The sequence below is a fragment of the Manis pentadactyla genome, chromosome 5 (assembly GCF_030020395.1).
Source record: "Manis pentadactyla isolate mManPen7 chromosome 5, mManPen7.hap1, whole genome shotgun sequence".
Classification (NCBI taxonomy): domain Eukaryota; kingdom Metazoa; phylum Chordata; class Mammalia; order Pholidota; family Manidae; genus Manis; species Manis pentadactyla.
Window position 1 is genome coordinate 7,036,363 of NC_080023.1, and position 6,000 is coordinate 7,042,362.

A 6,000-nucleotide genomic window follows, 5' to 3' on the forward strand; every position below is an offset into this window, starting at 1 on the left:
TGGTGACAGATGGTAACCACACTTGCCAAGGTGAGCATTGTGTAAAAGATTTGTAATTGTCAAATCACTATATTGTATATCTGAAACCAATATAATATTGTATATCAATATTTAGATTAAAAAATTTTTAAGATGTACTTATTAATAGAGGCACACTACTAAACAGTATATATACTTAAACTATGCCCATGTTTTTAAATTTAAAACTAAATGTTTACACATCTAGGGGACAGGCTAGAGGCTGCTGGCGTTTGTTAGATACGATTAACATTTACAGTCAGTGGACTTTAAGTGGGTGAGCCTCATCCAGTCAGTTGGAGGCCTTAAGAGCAAAGACTGAGGGACCCAGAAGAGGAAGGACTTTGATTTCAAGAGGACACCCAGGGACACTCACAGAGCCTCCATTTGCCGGCTACTCTCATATTTCTTGGGCTTCCCATTGGGTTGGTAAATGTCATGAGAACAATTTAAGTGCAGTAGCTGGGGAGAGCCTAGAAATAGTGGCATTCCAGCCCACAACCCTAAATCATATGAACAAATTCTTCAAATCCTCTCTTGCTTTCTTTCTCCCTATCTAATCCCAAATATACATCCTATTGCTTCTGTTTCTCTGGAGAACCCTGACCAATACTCTTCTCAGGCTTGGGGGCTGTAGCTGATCCATCTCCGTACCCAGAGTCTGGCTGGAGTGGCACACAGTATGCAGAGTGGGCGCGGTAGCACAGGAGAAGGGATGGCAGGAGCCAGATAGGCTGGGATGGGGCAAAGAGGGCCAGAACGATGGCACCTGTGGCCACCACCTGCCCACCTCCAGGGGCTGTACTCCATTCCAGTTCATGTGAGTGGTCATCACTGCCTAACTCCAAGATTCCTTGTCACACAGACAACACTGTGAATGTCCCCCTGGACTTAAGCAACATGGTGGCCCTGTGGATACCTGAGGATGAAAAGGTCCCCAAATGATCAGGCAAGAGCCAAGATTTGAGAAGACATGAGTAGAGTGAGAGCAAAGTTCTTAGAGTCAGAAATCTGGGTCCTAATCCTGGCTTTGCCACAGTGGACAAAGTTACTTAAGCTCTGGGTATGTCTTCTTATCTACCAATTGATGATGGTTATCATTCTCTTATATCACTGTCAGATGAGGAGCAATGAATGTAAGAGGCCTGAGAGATGCCTGGTAAACTCATGGTGCTCAGTTAATGGCGACTGTCATTCATTAAACTAGAGAAGACTCAGAAAGTAACAGGCTTGGGAACAGAGGGAATGAAGAGTTCTTTAAGGAAGTGTGTTGCTTGCGATGTTTGTGTGACACCCAAGTGCGAACATCACCTGGGCAGTTGGACGTTAAGAGTGGTGCTTGAGAAGTGGTCTGGGCTGGGGATCAGTTAGTGGTAATTACCACCGAGGAATGAGGAAAGATCGTGGTCACCCAGGGAGGGAGTTTGGAGCAGATGGGGGTTTGGAAAACAGCAAAGGAGACTGAGTTGGAGAAAACAGGAAGAGTGAGGTGCTGGGAATGGCAAGGCAAGAACTTTAAGAAGACGTGAGTGGTCAGCTGTGTTGAATATGGCACAAGGGACACGTAAGAGGACAAAGAGTGTCCACAGCATGTGGCCATGTGAGGGCTGTTGGTAAATGTCATGAGAACAATTTAAGTGCAGTAGCTGGGGAGAGCCTAGCATGTGACGGAGAGGAGCCTGGTGGAGACACGGCTTCCTAGAACAGCGGCATGAGGAGGAGCAGAGCCGTGGGCAGGCAGGGGCGTGGGAGCCAGACAGTGGGTGCGGGGGAAGCCGTGGCTGGGATTGCAGATCCGGAGGTGAGGGATGGAGGCTCCTTTGGATGGCATCTATATGCTCAGTGCAGCGCAAGTCCAAGCAATCAACGGAAGGGGAAGAAGGAAGGAGGCTGGTGGCAGATCTTCAAAGCTGTGGAATGTCACTAGGGGCGTCTGGGAGCAGCCTTGACAGCCAAGTGTGGTCAGATAGCGGGATGGTGCGGGAAGACCACTCACGGCTCAGCACCAGAGAAGGGCGAGGGTGGATCTCACTAGCAACGGGGTTCAGGAGGGAGGAAAGCAGGTGAGTGACAGATGTGGCAAGGTGACAAAGTGACAGTTAAGTGGGCACGTGGAGCCTCCGCTGGGAGCCAGGTTGGAGAACGGCGGAGAGGAGATGTGCTTCTGGCTGTGGGCAGAGTGGCTGTGGGGATGCACATTTCCGGCCACAGCTGCAACACTGAGAAGTCAAGGTCGGCGCAGATGAACAATGACAAACAGGGAGGACACAGCGTGTACAGAAATGGGTGGGAGGAGAGAGCAGCGGGTGGACAGGAAGAAATCATAGCACGTGTCGGATGCGTCCGTGTGATAGAATGAAGGCAAAGGAACGAGGCCGTGTGCTGGGGTGAGCAGGGTGCTCGGCAGATCCAACACGGCAGGCCTGCTAAACGCTCCGTGCTGGGACTGGTGAGGTGCGCCCTCCCCAAGGGCAGGGAGGGACATTCGTTCTTCCCAGAAAACATGTAAACGGGGAACACTCTGGCCCCAGGCAGAGGTGGGTGGAGGGGGTTACACTTCCCTCAGGGTCACAGGCCGCTCTGATCTTCTACCCCCTGGCCAGCAAGGACAAGGACAGGGTTGCTACGTCAACAAGGACCCAGTGCCCAGGGAAGCTGTCGGCAGCAGAGGTCTGAAGCTGTACGCCTCACCCTACGAGACCACTGCAGAGCCGCGAATGGCCTCATCCGTCCTGAGACTCATGGCCCAGAGGGGAAGCTGCCTCCCTGTGCAATACGAGGCTGACTGCGGACAGCTTGCGCCCCAGGCAGCGTGGAGCCACGGTTCAAATCCCAGCTCTAGAGCTCACTCACTAGCTGTGTGACTTGGAGAAAGTTACTTAACCTCTCTGTACCTCCACTTCTTTATGCCAAGTGGGGAATGGTAACATAACCTCATAATGTTGCTGTGATGATTAAATGAGTTAATATATGTGAAGCAGAGTAAATGCTGAATGATTACGAGCTGTTGTCATCAAACCAGACTCCCAGCAAATGGCATCTGTGGAGCGTGGATAAGGGGCTTCTGGTTTGTAAAGGCCCGTAAAAGACAAAGGGAGGGGCATCCATCCAGTGTTTGATAGGGAACCCTAAACTGCCTCAGAATAATTCTTGAAGGCTTAAATAGGATAATGAATAAACAAATACATAAATAAAATACAATCTCTGTGCATGAGGTTCCAAAAACGTTAGCTCACTGTCTCTTCAATCAGCAGAAACAATACCAAGATTGTTGCTACTAAAACCTAACACTGCGGGAGCCCACCAGTGTGGCCATGCCCAGTCCTTAAATGGTCCAGTTGCTGCTGTTCTCATCGGTGAAGAGCCGCCTCCCAAGCCCTCGAGTGCCCACCAGCCACAGTCCAGCTGCTGCGGAGTTTACGTCTCCCAGGACTCTGCACCCAGCAGTCTGACTGGTCCCTGCCTAGGCTGTATGCTGGGTTAAATATTCAGGAAAGTCACCTGTGCTACTGCTATTGCAGAAGCTCCTCATAGGAAAATCTTCATGGGTACTACGTGCCAGACACTACGGCCAGCCATGTTAGAAATAAAGCAAGCAAGCCTCAGAGAAGTGTGTTTACCCACCCAACCCATCACAGGCGGGACCTGGGCCCGGACAGCTGGAAGCCAGACCCTCCCTTATAAGGCTGTGTTGGGTGGAAGGACAGAAGCAAAAAAGAGGCACTGATGTTCATCGAGGCACCACAAAAGGTGGGCAGACAGCAGCGGCGGACGTGTTCTCCCAAGCGTCCCTCACGCAGCCTGGACAGCACCTCCCTTGAGGTGCGTGGGGTGGCCGCTCGTTCACGGCTGACCCTGCTGAGCAAAGCCCAGTGGTTCCACCTGCCGCTGGCTGACGCTCCGAGCAGGAAATACTACACAGGCCCTGGTCCCCAAGCTCTTTGACTGACTGACAATCAGTCTTGAGTCTGAATAAAATCACCAGCCAAGAATCACTTGACTGTGACTTTATTCTTAACTTTCAGGGTTAAATCTCAGCTGACTTTGGCTTGGAGTTAGAGCTAACCCTAGAAGGAAATATTGAAACTTTGAAAATAGAGTAGCTGAGAGAGAGAGAGAGAAAGGAAGGAAGGAAGGAAAGAAAGAAATGGAGGGCGGGAGGAATGAACGAACAAAGGAAGAGAAGTCAAGGAAGGGAAGGAAGGAGAGAGAGGAAGGAACAGAGGGAGGAGACCACAGATTACTGCAGGAATGTATTGGAACAACACCCATACTCAGTCATACTGCATTTCCTTTTTATATTAACACTTGTCAAGCACTTTAGGTGCATTTTCTCACTTGATCTTCACCAAGTTGAATTTCAGATCCCTCACTTTTCAAATCCCTTATTCCAGCTGCTCTGTAAGAGTCTCAGAAATTCTTGAACTTGTCCCCAAAACCAATCCAAGTCCGAGCACAACTCACCTGTGTGCAGAGCTTCTCTCGCCTCTTTCAGTCTAAAGAGCGATCAGAACGTGCTTCGCAGGAAGATCGACTGTCCCATATAACCAGATATAAATCTGGAAAATTGTGAAAGAAAACAGTGTTAATGATTAAACGGCATCCAGTGGTTATTGTAAACATCCACAATGCCTATCTTGACAAGCAATAAATGATTAACAGTGAACTAGTGATGACTTGCTTAGCTTATTAAAAACATGCCCAGGTGTAGGGCAACAAGTTCCGGACTGGGAGTTGAAGGCAGAGGTATCTGGGCAAAGCCACTGCGGACTAACCTATTGACCGTGCCAGGGATGGATCCCTTCTCACCTACATGAGGATGTGACAGGTGCAGGGCCTACTGGCCCCAGTGATGGGGAGTGAGGGTCATGGGAAATGAAGCACAAGAGCTGTAAAGCACGACACCGGTGAATGCCCGCTGGTCAGGTCCTAAGCCCAAATGAACGGGGTGAGTTCACTCTCACTGCTCTGTTGAACTGGGAGTAAAATTGGCGAGGAGAAATACATGAGCGCCGTCAACTTGACGTCAACTATGAATGCTGGACCCAAGGCCATCGCCATTGTTGGTATATCATGAATGCCGCGTTGTCCTCTGACCTCTCTCAAGTGGCGCAGTCATCCTAATCCCACTCTCTCTTTAGGACCTTGAGATAGACAGACGACTGGACAGGCAGAGCTCTGAGGGAAAGAGGTGACAGATGGGAAGCACGGCTGGGCAGCCTGGGGGCAAGACCCGAGTAGAGTCAAGAGTATCAAGAACCTCCTGCTGAGCAGTTCACAGAAAGGTGACGGCATGGGAAGTGATGGGTGGGCCCGGGTGGGCCCTGCTGCCACGGGAAAGGGACGCTGTGCCTGCCACGGGCACCTACGCAGGCCCTGGGAGGGCAAGGCGTCTTGGGAACTGGGGAAAGCCCATCCGGTTCCCATGGCATCAGTTCAGAGCAACTGGGCTGCCTCCTCATGGCTAATCTTCTTTCTCAGTATCTTGATGTTGACCAAGGGACGGCCTGGAGAGAGGAATTCACCTCACCTCTGGGAGAATCTACCCAAGGAAGCTTTATCAGCAACCTCTAACGTTCAACACAGCCCGCGCACTAGAAAGACGCCAGCTCCGTGGCTGGGGTGACTTCAGCTGGACTCATGGAAAAGCAGACACACCAAGGTGGGGGGCTCCCTCTGGGCAATGTGATTGCTTTTCAGAGCTCCCACAGTCACCCAGTGGGTGCCCACCCCTCCTTTCCCTGAGAAGTCACCCAGCCTGTCTCTTGACTTCATTTTAGCTGCAACAAATCATTCTCAATGCCAGGGTCACTCAACCATCATATTAGCAGCATCCAGACAGACAGTGTAACATAGTGACTCAGAGCCCGCCTGCCACTCCCTGGTCAGGTCACACTGGACAGGTCTGCAAAGTGGGGATAATGGAGTTCCATCTCAAGTCATGTTGTGCAGGTTAAATGAGGTGCTGCGCTTGGAGCTGCC

At 50.8% G+C, this 6,000-nt stretch overlaps 1 protein-coding gene across 1 annotated transcript in view; it reads right to left on the minus strand.

Moving 5' to 3' along the window:
• Positions 1 to 4,580, minus strand: part of SLC2A9 (solute carrier family 2 member 9) — a 203,934-nt gene extending 199,354 nt beyond the window's left edge. Inside the window, exon 1 of the mRNA XM_036921115.2 lies at positions 4,483 to 4,580. The gene's annotated coding sequence lies outside the window, so the exon portion shown is untranslated. The remainder of the gene's footprint in view (positions 1 to 4,482) is intronic.
• Positions 4,581 to 6,000: the final 1,420 nt, after the last annotated feature.